The sequence below is a fragment of the Centroberyx affinis genome, unplaced genomic scaffold, assembly GCF_046629955.1.
Source record: "Centroberyx affinis isolate AG114_WGS23_722 - 3 ecotype Tasmania unplaced genomic scaffold, CSIRO-AGI_Caff_v1 ptg000683l_1, whole genome shotgun sequence".
Taxonomy (NCBI): domain Eukaryota; kingdom Metazoa; phylum Chordata; class Actinopteri; order Beryciformes; family Berycidae; genus Centroberyx; species Centroberyx affinis.
In genome coordinates, this window is record NW_027279304.1 from 7,189 (window position 1) to 20,627 (window position 13,439).

Sequence of the window (13,439 nt, forward strand, 5' to 3'; positions counted from 1 at the left end):
AGAAGCAACTCTCCATGCCTCGACTGGAGCTGAGTGCTGCTCTCACTGGTGCTCAACTAGCCAGTGTCCTTCAAACTGAAATCACCTTACCCATCAGAGAACTCATCCTCTGGTCTGACTCCACTACAGTTCTCCACTGGATCAAGTCAGAATCCTGCTGCTACAAAGTTTTCGTTGGCACACGCGTGGCTGAGATGGCTGAGTTGGCACCAAGGCCCTGAGTTCCTGCGTCACACCGAAGATCATTGGCCGACCAGCCCTTCAGCCTACCCAGAGCGAGAGGATAGCGAGCTTAAGAAATCAGCTTTCTGTGGACATGTGACTGTCAATCCCTGTCCTCAACTCCCTGACGTCAGCACATTCTCTACATGGAAGGAACTCATGCAGGCAACAACACGATCCCTACATGGGGTGGCCGATCTAAGCTCTAGCTCACCTAGTGAAGCAGCTGACTACATCAAAGCAGAGAATCTTCTTCTAAAGCAGGCACAGTCACAGCCATTCCCGGATGAAGTCAAAGCAGTCATGTCTGATCGATCCCTACCAACCAACAGTCATTTGGGCTCTTTATCCCCTGAGTACGATAGGGAGACAGGACTCCTCAGAGTCGGAGGGAGACTGCGAAGAGCTGAGCAGCTAAAGTTGGACTCTATCCACCCGATCGTGCTAGATCACAAACATCCTCTGACCAAGCTAATCATCCAGGACTTCGATGAGACCCTCCTTCATCCTGGACCAGAGAGAGTGCTAGCTGAACTGCGTCACCGGTTCTGGATCCTGCGGGGGAGGGAAGCTATCAAGAGGTATCAGAGCACCTGCATGCAGTGCCAGGCATGGCGTGCCAATCCTTCTGTGCCTAAGATGGCAGACTTGCCACCACCTCGTCTACGCCTGTATAAGCCAACCCTGGTTATTACTAAGGGTGTTGACATTTCAAATGTCACTGTGCTTGATGTTGCTCTATCAGATCATTTCTGTGTATTCTTTGATCTGTCTATTACACCAAAAATTAACATTAGATCTGAAACTGTTAAAAAAAGGTACATTAATGAGAATACCAGAACACTTTTTATGGAAGCCATCAAATCTGAAACTGCCCCAGCTTCAAATCATGTTGATGATCTACTGAATACCTTCAATTCTAAAATTTCAAGTGTAATTGATGCCATTGCTCCTGCTAAGGTTAAAATGATCGCTAATAAGCAAAAGGCACCATGGAGAAACACTCATTCTGTAAGGGCACAGAAAAGGGAGTGCCGGAAAGCAGGGTGAAAATGGCGTAAATCAAACCTCCAGATTCACTTTGAAATCTATAAAGAAAAATTACATATTTACAGTCTGAACTTGAAAAGCGCTAGGCAATCATTTTTCGCTGAGATCATCAACAAGAACAGTAACAATTCACGCATCTTATTTGCTACCGTTGACAGGTTAACTAACCCTCCGGTTCCAATATCCCCAGAACTAGTTTCTACCAGCAAATGTAGCAAGTTTGCATCCTTTTTTAATGACAAGATTCAAGGCATCAGACATGCTATTAACTCCTCAGTGCCAAACAAAAAAGCATCATCACTGCAGTCTTCCAGAAGTAACTTGGTAGGTATGACACAATTTAATCCCATTGATGACAAAACACTCGAAGAAACTGTGTCCAATCTCAAATCATCCACCTGTTGCCTTGATGTTTTACCCACTAGCTTCCTTCAAACAGTTTTGAGCAGCCTGGCAAAAGAACTAATACTTGTAGTTAACAATTCTCTCCAATCTGGCATTTTTCCAAAGGCTTTGAAAACTGCAGTCATTAAGCCGCTCCTAAAGAAGAGCAGTCTTGATGCTACTGTACTGGATAACTATCGACCGATATCAAACTTACCGTTTTTAGGTAAAGTTATTGAAAAAGTTGTTCACCAACAACTTAGTAACTTTTTAATGCAGAACAATTGCTTCGATAACTTTCAATCAGGATTTCGGCCCCATCACAGCACTGAGACTGCACTCATAAAGGTACTAAATGACATTCGCCTGAACAATGACTCAGGCAAAGTCTCTGTTTTAGTACTGTTGGATCTTAGTGCTGCCTTTGACACTGTGGACCATACAATTCTATTACAAAGATTAGAAAACTGGGTGGGACTCTCTGGAACTGTCCTTAAGTGGTTCAAGTCATATCTTCATGACAGAAAGTACTTTGTCTCCATTGGAAACTGTGTGTCCGAGCAGATGGCCATGACCTGCGGGGTTCCACAGGGGTCCATTTTGGGACCTCTCCTGTTCAACCTCTATATGCTTCCATTAGGCCAAATCCTACAAAATAATAAAGTAGCCTACCATAATTATGCAGATGACACGCAAATCTACATATCACTTACACCTGGGCCCAGTATTTCAAAACTTGTAATCTGGATCAGAATAATCCGGATAATGAAATCCTCCTTTCCTCAGTCATGGATCACGGTGATCCTGCTGACTTTATCTGAGTATTTCAAAACACAGGCAGGGTGGATCACTGTGATCCCTACCTGGCCGGATACGGATTTCCCAATCTCAAGTCTCCGCCTCCGGGATCTGAAACATGGCGGACTACTTCATGAAAGGAGTAGCACAGAGCCGACTTTCACGTCAAAAGTGTAAGTTAACCGTCGTCTATTGTGTAGCGGTTTTAATACCATACGAACGGCAACCAACACATCATGCAAGCCAACTATTTGAATTGTCACCTTATTAAAAGCAGGCCGTGGCGATCTCTAATTGAGACGCGGCCGTGCTAACGGGAGCTAACGCGGCTCCATTGACTTGTGTGTTAAGCAGCTAGCGGGCTATCATTAGCGGCAATCAAACAGACTGAACTGGCCAAAGAGCAAATTAAGCTGACGCTGCTTCAGCAAAAAGAGACAGAATTGAAAATCAAGCTGTTAGAGAAACAGCTTGACATTTGAAATAGCATGGTCCTGTTTTAGTTAGTGGTCACATTATTTGACATGTCTTTGTTGGAATAAAACTTTGTTTGGACCCTGCATCCCTTTGTCTTTCTCTGTTTTGGTACATGCAAGTTACAATGTTTGGTGAACTAGAATTTGAGAAATAATTGTAATTTTATTTACAGCAGTTTTACAGTGTGGTCAAAATTTTTACTATGCTTTAAATTTTTTGATATTACTTAAATTACTTGTTAGAAGTACAACACTAACACTTAAGTGTAACGAACATCTTGAGTAACAATATCTAGGAGAAGTATGAGCTGAGAGTTTGTCAGTCCAAGTCAAATCCACCTCTGAGGTGGGATTCAAATGATCCTGAAATTTTGGTATCAAGTTGATCCAGATATCTGACTTAACTTTTGAAATACCCAAATCAGCCTTTTATCTGGATTCAAGGGAGGATTGGATTACCAGAGCTGAAACCCTGATCTTCAGGATCAGGATTCTCCTGATCTGTGTTGAAATACCCAGTTTTCAGATCAGATCTAGATTTAATCCAATCCGACCAGGATAATCCTGTCAGATCACGTTTGAAATACTGGGCCCAGGTGACTATGGACCTGTTGAAACTCTGTCTCACTGCGTCGAACAAATCAATGACTGGATGCGGCAAAATTTTCTCCAACTAAACAGAGATAAGACCGAGATAATTGTCTTCGGAGCACAGAAAGAATGTCTGCTCTCACCTTGACTCCCTGTCCCTCATAACTAAGAGTCAAGCCAGAAATCTTGGCGTTATCCTGGACTCAGATTTAAATTTCAATAGCCACATCAAATCGGTAACTTCGTCAGCTTACTACCATCTAAAAAATATTGCAAGAGTCAGAGGACTAATGTCCAAACAAGACCTAGAAAGGCTTACCCACGCCTTTATTTCCAGTAGATTGGATTACTGCAATGGTCTGTTCACAGGGCTTTCAAAAAAAGCTCTTCGGCAACTCCAACTTATTCAGAACGCCGCTGCCAGGGTCCTGACGAAAACTAAGAAATACAACCACATTACACCAGTTCTAAAATTCTTACACTGGCTACCAATCACTCAGAGAATTGATTTCAAAATCTTGCTGCTTGTCTACAAATCACTCTGTGGCTCTGGGCCCAAATACATCTCTGACATGCTTGTGCCATATGAACCTTCTAGGACCCTTAGGACATCTGGGGCTGGCCTACTGGCTGTCCCAAGAGTTAGAACAAAACACGGTGAAGCAGCATTTTGTTATCATGCAACACAGACCTGGAATAACCTCCCAGATGATATTAGACAAGCCCTGACTCTGACCACTTTTAAGTCAAAGCTAAAAACTTTCTTATTTTACACTGTGTGGCCCATAAGGGGTTTCAACAGACTATATTATAGAGCAAAACACTGAAGCATAGTAATACCCCCCCATTTCAAAACGTATAGCCTAGACATTGTGAGGATTTATTGTTATTTGTGTAAGGGGATGCTTTGAATTAGTTAACTGAACTAGAGACATTTATGGAACTTAAAATATGTTTATGGCTATATAGGTTCAGTGTTGTTTCTGTGTTATGTAGAAGATGTCAAGGTGCAGCTTAAACATGTTGGCAGCATGGCATACTATAGGTAGATGGCTAAAATAAGTGAAGTCCATTGACTTAATGTGTAAAGCAGGACTCTAAGTTCAAGTAGCCTATATACAGGGAAGTTCAGAGGTCAGAGATAGAGCTAGTGCCACAAAGAGATGATGAGCATTGCTGACCACTGTGTTAAATGTTTGCACAGGTAATCCCCCTATAAATAAATGTGTTGCACCAGTTTGGGCCCAGCGCTTCATTCAAGACGTGTAACATATTTTGGCGAGCCAGCCAGGAGGAGGCAAAAGAGGTATCATCACCCCAAACCCCCTCCTTCATAAAGAGCCGAACCTTCATCAACCTTCAGTGAGATGGATAACTGCCAGCTCCTGCACGATAGAGTGAGTGCAGCCCTATGGCAGCTGGGGGAGGAGTCTCTCATGGATGTCTGCAGGTACCTGAAATGTGATGGCCTGGACAGTGGAGAGCCCCGCAGTAAGGCACGAAGGGCGCTCATCAAGATGGCAGAGAGCATGCTGGATGAGATTGAGGAAAATCAAGAGGACGATGAGGTTAGTCAGTTTTTCACTGACCTACTAACATTCATTGAAAGACAAAACAAAGGATGCCTTCAGCCAGACAAGGAGCAATCCTCAGAGGGGACTGCTCCAAAGAAAGGACTTGAGGAGAAATACTTCTGGCCGCGTAACCCTCTCCAAAGGACCACAGACTCTCCGCTCAAGAGCCGACCAGAGCCAACTCACACCTTGCCTGAGGTAACATTGAGAAGGGAGTTTAAAATTTGTGGGCAAATTGGAGCTTAGTCCGCCAGATTGAAGTGGGGATAGAAAAAGGACACACAGAGACTGAGATTGTGGAAGCTGTAATCAGGGCTGTCAGTCCAGGGCTTCCCTTGAGAGACATGTTGGAGATCAAGCGTGGGCTGACCCTCACAGCACTTCTCACCATCCTGAAGGGTCACTATAAGGTAGACAGCTCCACTGACCTCTACCACCATCTTATAAACATCTCCCAAGAGCCTAAAGAGACCGCCCTGAACTTTGTATTCTGTGCAATTGAGCTTAAGGAGAAACTCTTATGGAAGGCAGCAACTGAGGAAACTGATGACCAGTACAGCAGAGCCACCATTCAGCGCAAGTTCCTCCGCTCAATTGAAACTGGACTATTAAGTGACTCTGTGAAATTCCATATCCTGCCCCACCTCAGTGATGTGAGCATAACAGATGAAGAATTAATAGAGAGGGTAAATGAAGCTGCAAAGGTTGAAAGTGAGAGGCAGGAGAAGAGGAAAAGGTTCACTGCTGTTAAAAATCCCAAAGTGCAGGAGCTCCAATCCGGAATTCAGACAGACTCCACACCTGTTCAAAGCCTCTTTAAACCAAAGGAGTCCAACTCAGCAGTGGCAGTCAAAACAGTGAAAGGGAAAGAGACAAGATCTGACGGCATGAATGCACAGCAGATCATGGAAGAGCTTCGCACAGAAATGAAGCAGATGTTCCTTGCAGTAATGGAGACAAGTCCCCGCCCTCCTGGACCAAGGCAGCGCGAGAAAGGCAGAGAAGAAAGAAAGAGAAGGTAGGTGAAAATTGTTCACACTGTTTCAAATGTGGGCAAGAGGGCCACTTCTCTCGTGGATGCAGAGTGCAGAGAACCTTGTCGGGAAACGGGCGAGGACTACTGAGGTGGGACCACCAGTAGTCCAGGATGGAGCGTCCCAAAAAAAGCAGTTTCCGACCAGCCCAACAACTCTGCCCATGACAGCACCCAGAGAAAAGGCAGCAGACGCCTCATTAGCTGAGAATGTAGTTCACTATCTACCCCCCCAGTCCCAGTCCCGATTAGTGGGCCTTGTAGGAAACAGATGTATGGTAAACTGTTTCATGGACAATCATCCAGTTAAAGTATTGTGGGATACAGGGGCACAGTCTAGCATAATAAATGATTCCTGGCGACAGACACACCTGCCCCACACAGTTATCCGGCCCATCTCAGAGCTTTTGGAGGAGGAGACACTGACAGTTCTCGCTGCCAATGACACACCCATCCCCTATATTGGCTGGATTGAGATCAGCTTTTGGCTGGACAGCGACCCTCACATGACAAGTGACCTACAAGTACCAATGCTCGTGTCTAGTGACCCAGCAGTCGCCAGTGACCCCATCATAGGTTACAACGTCATAGAGACCGTCATCAACAGAGATGAGGGAAAGACTAAAGGTGGAAGAAAGCAGCTAGCACACAAAGTGAGTAAAGCATTTGCCATAACCGTGAAAACCGCTCAGAGTGTGTTGAAGCTGATGCAGAACAGTGATCCAGACCCAGAGACTGGGGTGGTCCGCACAGGTGGGAAAAGGGTTCACAAGTTAGGGGCCAAGACATGCTTTTTTCACCTGACATGCTTAACCCTTCACCATACATACCAATACATACCAATACCAATGACAAACACCACTGACCACACTATCTACCTGGACCGTCATAAAGTTGTTGGGCACCTAGAATCAGTCAAGACAGTGTACTCAGCAGCCATTCAGACCAAAGAGAACAAGCCAACACCTGACATGACAGACAACATGGAGTTCAAGTCCAACGAGGCAACCAGCACATCACAACCGGCGTCACAATCTGGTAGTAAGCAAGAAGAAAGACCAATGACATGGGACCCCCTGTGGATCTCAAACACCTTCCAGAGGGTCAACAGGAAGCGGCAAAGAGAGTGTTGAGGGAGGAGTGTCAGGCCTTTGCATTTGACTGCGACGATGTAGGCTACATCCCATCTCTCAAGATGCATATCACCCTCCACGACACCAGTCCAGTGCAAAAGACCTACATGTCTGTTCCAAAGCCTCTTCACAATGAAGTAAAAGAATACCTGCAAGATTTGTTGAACAAGGTGGATCACCCCATCACGGTCGCCATATTCATCGCCTGTGGTATGTGTCCGTAAGAAAGACGGCAGCCTGCGCCTCTGTTGCGACTTCAGAGAACTCAACCGCAAGTCAGTTCCTGACCGTCATCCCATACCGAGGATCCAGGACATGTTGGATGCACTGAGTGGAAGCTCATGGTTTTCGGTGTTAGACCAGGGTAAAGCGTATCACCAGGGCTTCCTTGATGAAGAGAGCCGCCCATTGACAGCCTTCATCACACCCTGGGGGCTCTATGAATGGGTCCGCATACCCTTTGGTCTGAGCTCTGCACCCGCAGAATTTCAGAGGAACATGGAACACTGCTTGGCTGGCCTGAGAGACACGGTTTGCCTCCTGTACCTGGATGACAATCTAGTACACAGCAGCAGTTTCGAAGAACACTTGGAGCATGTCCGTTTAGTCCTCCAGCGCTACAAGGAGCATGGTGTTAAATTGACTCCGAAGAAGTGTGAACTATTTAGGCCCAGTGTGAAGTTTCTTGGCAAGTGGGTGACAGGGGAAGGTTACACCATGGACCCCGCGGAGATGGCACCTGTGAGGGCTCTAAAGGAGAGAACACCTGCTACCATTGGTGATCTACGCCAGATGCTTGGGTTCCTCTCCTATTACCAACCCTTTATCCCCAACTTCTCCCGTGTGGCCCACCCACTGTACAACCTACTAACTGTCCCAAACCCTGAAGAACACACCCCAGATCCACCAACAGAAAGACACAAGAAAACAGTAAAGAAGAAGAAAGATCACCTACCATCACGCACGCCCATACAGTGGACCAGCTCCCACCAGGAAGTGTTGAACGAGCTGATTGATGCACTCACAAAGCCTCCTGTTCTTGGATATCCTGACTTTACCCAGCCATTCGTGCTACATTGTGATGCATCCCAGGTTGGTTTGGGTGCTGTGTTGTACCAGCGTCAGCAAGGGAAGATGAGAGTGATAGCGTATGGCTCACGCACCCTGAGTCCATCAGAGAAGAGGTACCATCTCCACTCCGGGAAGTTGGAGATTTTAGCGCTACAAGGAACAAAGCTGCGAAAACTGTGGCTGACAAGATCTTCAACGACTTCGCACTCAAGTTCGGCTTCCCAAGCAAGTTGCATCATGATATGGGCAAAGAGTTTGAGAACAAACTGATGGCTAGGCTGAAGGATCTCTCAGGCATCCAGGGCTCACACACGACACCCTACCACCCACAGGGAAATGGGCAGGTAGAGAGATTCAACCGGACCCTGTTGTCAATGTTGCGCACCCTGGAAGACAAAGAGAAAGAAGACTGGAAAGAGTCTTTGGCTAAAGTCGTCCACGCATACAACTGCACAAAGAATGAGGCAACAGGCTATGCACCCTACTACCTCATCTTTGGGCGATCCCCTCGCCTGCCGATCGATCTGTTGTTCGATCTCAAAAGAGATGAGGCCCATGAAACCTATGAGGACTATGTGGGTCACTGGAAAAAGAGAATGCAAGACGCATACCAGATTGCCGCCAGGACAGCAGACAAGGGGGCAGCTCGTGGAAAAGCCCACTACGACAGAAAGGTGCAGGGGAGAGACCTTCAGCCAGGTGACCGAGTCCTCATCCGAAACCTTACCCCAAGGGGTGGGCCTGGAAAGATCCAGTCTTATTGGGAAAGCCAGGTCTACAGAGTGAAAGAAAGGAAAGGTGACAACAGCCCAGTCTACCAGGTCAGCCCAGAAAGTGGCAAAGAGAGGGACAGAGTGGTTCACAGGAACCTCCTGCTGCCATGCGACCACCTACCCCTCGAGCAGCGGCCAGTCAAGACTCCTCAGCCACAGAAGGGCTCTCAGGGCCTCACAAAGAGGAAGGTAAGACCACAATGCAAAGAGCTGCGGCAACTAGAGCCTGACAGTGGATCAGAGGACGACTATGGTGGTACCTACCAGTGGCGTCTCAGATCCAGTGGTAGGAAGCAGCAGAGGCAAAGGTTGCTGGATCCTCTGGCAAAGCCTTTCCAGCCTCACCAGAGCCCTCAGCACCAGCACCCAGACGAGGAGGTGCCATTACAGAGTGAAGAGGATGTGCCACTACAGAGTGAAGAGGATGTGCCACTACAGTCTCAGAGACCTGAACTAGGCCTGGACGGACCTGAGGGTGGTGAGTTAGAGGCAGACCAGTCACAACCGGTAAGACAGTACCCACACAGAGACAGCGCCCAGTGGTATTTAGTTATGAGACATTAGGCCAGCCTTCCTTAATCACCAGACACTGTGACATTAGGGAGACTCAGAGTAGTGAGCGGAAACCCTTATGGTGGCCTTGGACTGTTGAGGGAGTGTGTTAAATTGAACACTCTAGAAAATGTCAGGAGACATTTAATTTTGTGGGGGAGAGTGTGGCCCATAAGGGGTTTCAACAGACTATGTTATAGAGCAAAACACTGAAGCATAGTAATACCCCCCCATTTCAAAACATATAGCCTAGACATTGTGAGGATTTATTGTTATTTGTGCCAGTGGCAGAACCAAAGACTATTATGTGTCTGTGCTAGGACAGTAAAAGGGCAGCAGAGGGCGCTCTGAGTTTAGCTGTCCGCACGCATCGCTTTCGCGGCATACAGGGAAGTTCAGAGGTCAGAGATAGAGCTAGTGCCACAAAGAGATGATGAGCATTGCTGACCACTGTGTTAAATGTTTGCACAGGTAAGAACTGCTATGGTGACAAAAGTAAACTCTCAAGTGTTGTGGACATTGGTTTGGGGTTGAATACAAAGGGAATTTGAATGTGTGGGGCCGGGATGAGAGTATGTGCTGAAAGTATAAGTGAATCGCGCTAGCGATTAACATTAGCAACTCGCGCTAGCGGTTAGCATTAGCGATTCACGGGCTAATATTAGCATTGGCGATTAGCAGGGGTAATTCACAGTGTAATGGGTATTAACGGTTAGCGCTAGTGGCCATTTCGATTCGGTAAAGTCCGTGAAATGTTTATGTGTTTTGTTAATAGCATTTTACTGTGTCTTGTAAATTATGTTATTTGTGTTCAGAGTGTTTAAAAGTAAGAATATTGCTAGAATACAAGCAGTTAGCCAGCCAAGTCAGACCTGTAATGTTAAGCCTGTAGAAACACTAGGTTGGAAAGCTAGGTTTACTGTATGTCCCTGCCAGCAGATATATTGGGTAACAGGGCTAGTTAGACTGGCTAGGTCATCCTGCAAATAGAGGTTAATGTGTAAGGGGATGCTTTGAATTAGTTAACTGAACTAGAGACATTTATGGAACTTAAAATATGTTTATGGCTATATAGGTTCAGTGTTGTTTCTGTGTTATGTAGAAGATGTCAAGGTGCAGCTTAAACATGTTGGCAGCATGGCATACTATAGGTAGATGGCTAAAATAAGTGAAGTCCATTGACTTAATGTGTAAAGCAGGACTCTAAGTTCAAGTAGCCTATATACAGGGAAGTTCAGAGGTCAGAGATAGAGCTAGTGCCAGAAAGAGATGATGAGCATTGCTGACCACTGTGTTAAATGTTTGCACAGGTAACCCCCCTATAAATAAATGTGTTGCACCAGTTTGGGCCCAGCGCTTCATTCAAGACGTGTAACAACTGCCTACTCTACCCTGTAATGGCTAAAAATTTATCTTTTCAGCTTAGCTTTTAAATAACCTTAATTTTAACTCTTTCTTTTCAGGATCCCAGCAGAGCTGACACGGGCAAGTATGAATTTTCATTCGTCTTGTCCAGGTAATGCTTACTTGCGAATGAGTGAACACTATATGTGGGGGGGACAGAGCTTTACCCTGTATGATTCTCATCCATCTGTGGATGGTGAGGTTTTTGACCAAGAGGAGAATCTATGATTCTCGTCTGCCTTAGGCAGTGAGATCTGACGTAAATATCAGATCAAGAGTAGAATCAGGAAGGACAGGGGAAAAGGAAATTACAGAAAAACATATGGGTTCACTCACAATGTGCATCTAAAAGTGGGAGTATTTGTTGTGTTCTTTCATCCTTCTATCTCATTTGATTTGAACTGCACTAGTTTACTATTCTTTTAGTCTTTTATCTTTTGTATCTCTTGTCTGTACTTTTGCACTTTTTAATTGTAAATCTTTTACTTTTACTGTATTTTTATCACTCTGTAAAGCACTTTGAATTGCCCCAGTGTATGAAATGTGCTATACAAATAAAGCTGCCTTGCCTTGCCTTGCCTTGCCTTTTACTCGACTGGTGTGGATTGTTTCGGGCCCTTTACCGTGAAGATTGGACGTCGAACGGAGAAGTGATGGGGGATAGTTTATAAATGCATGACGACTCAATGTGTACACTTCGACCTCCTAGAGAGCCTTGACGCCAACGCCTTTTTGATGTCTCTGTGGGGTTTCATCGCCAGAAGAGGCAAACCCTTTGAGCTCCTCTCCGACAACGGGACAAACTTTGTTGGAGGAGCTCGAGAGCTACGTGAGGCCTTCGAGGCCATGGCTCCTCGCCTGAAAGAACAGTTGGCAGAACAGCAGATCATGTTTTGTTTCAATCCACCAAGCGCTCCCCACTTCGGCGGAACATGGGAGAGAGAAGTGAAGTCCGTGAAGACTGCTCTCAAGGTTGTACTTCAGGAGCAGACGGTAACCGAAACTGTGCTCCGGACTACCTTACGGAAGTGGAAGGCATCCTGAATGCTAAGCCCCTCGGTTATGTCTCTTTGGATGTAGCCGATCCAGATCCCATCACGCCTAGCATTCTACTGATGGGACGCTATGATCCATCACTCCCTCGTTTATGACTCCAGTAACACCCTAGGAAATCACAGATGGAGGCATAGCCAGGTCCTCGTCGACCATTTCTGGTCTAGGTTTGTTAGTCACTACCTGCCAAGTTTGCAGGAGAGACAGAAGTGGCGGACGGACGGAAAATACCTCACTGTGAGCCAAGTGGTGCTCATTGTTGATCCTCAGCTCCCGCGGGCTCTCTGGCCAGTTGGTAAGGTAACACTTACTTACCCTGGAGCGGACGGACGTATCCGGACTGCTGCCATTCAGGTCAAAGATCGGACCTACATCCGACCAGTAGCTCACTTGGTCAAGCTCCCTAGGCTCGAAGACGACGAAGCCCGGGATCCACCTTCCTGAGTGGCCTTTCTATCTTAGATTCGACTGTCCATGCAAACACTCGGGGGCAGCTGTGTTAGAAAGCCCACATCGTTGTGTAATAAGTTTGCCTGTCCAGTGCGTTATAAGTTTTGTTTGCTTCGTTCTGATAGTAGTTTAATCCATCTGTACCTTGAGCCAACTCTAACCACCTGATTTCCTGGAGACCCCATCTCCTTTTTAATGATAACTTATGAAACATTAAGAACATTAAGTAAGATGCCGGTGGTGACAGTTAAAGTAAGACAATTCAATGTTAAAGACTAACCACCAAGAGCAATAGATAATTTATCATTTATAGATATTGACCCCATGGTCACTAATAGGATTCAATTCATTGCTTAGTGGCCCCTCAAAAGTAGCAGGGAAGGGAGGGGAGAGTGATGCTTATTCACTTCTCTCACCCAAATGTTTGCAGACAGCACCAGTTTCAAACCACAAGCTTCTCTAACATCTAGGCAAACATTTGTTTTTGTTTATACTATCTTAACCCTGGTTTCCTTAAAATATCTTGAAAATATTGCCTTATTTCAAAAATCGGTTTCAATGTGTTGCTACATCTGTGTACAAACCCTAGCCGGGGAACGGGCTCCCATCTCCCATCTCCACAAGAAACACAAAACAAACAGTAACAGACCACATATAAGTCTATCAGACTCATTGTTGGCCTCACCATCCTCTACCACCTATTAAGACAGGGCGAATAACAGTCATAATAACAGAAAAAAAATCTATCCAATAGCTTTCTATGATTCATAATAAAATTGCTCGTAGAGTAAGACAGTTACACTAAAATAAGACTATTTTGATTCTATTCAGAGTCTTGTTTTATGTATGCTCATGCATGTGCAATGTTGTGAAAA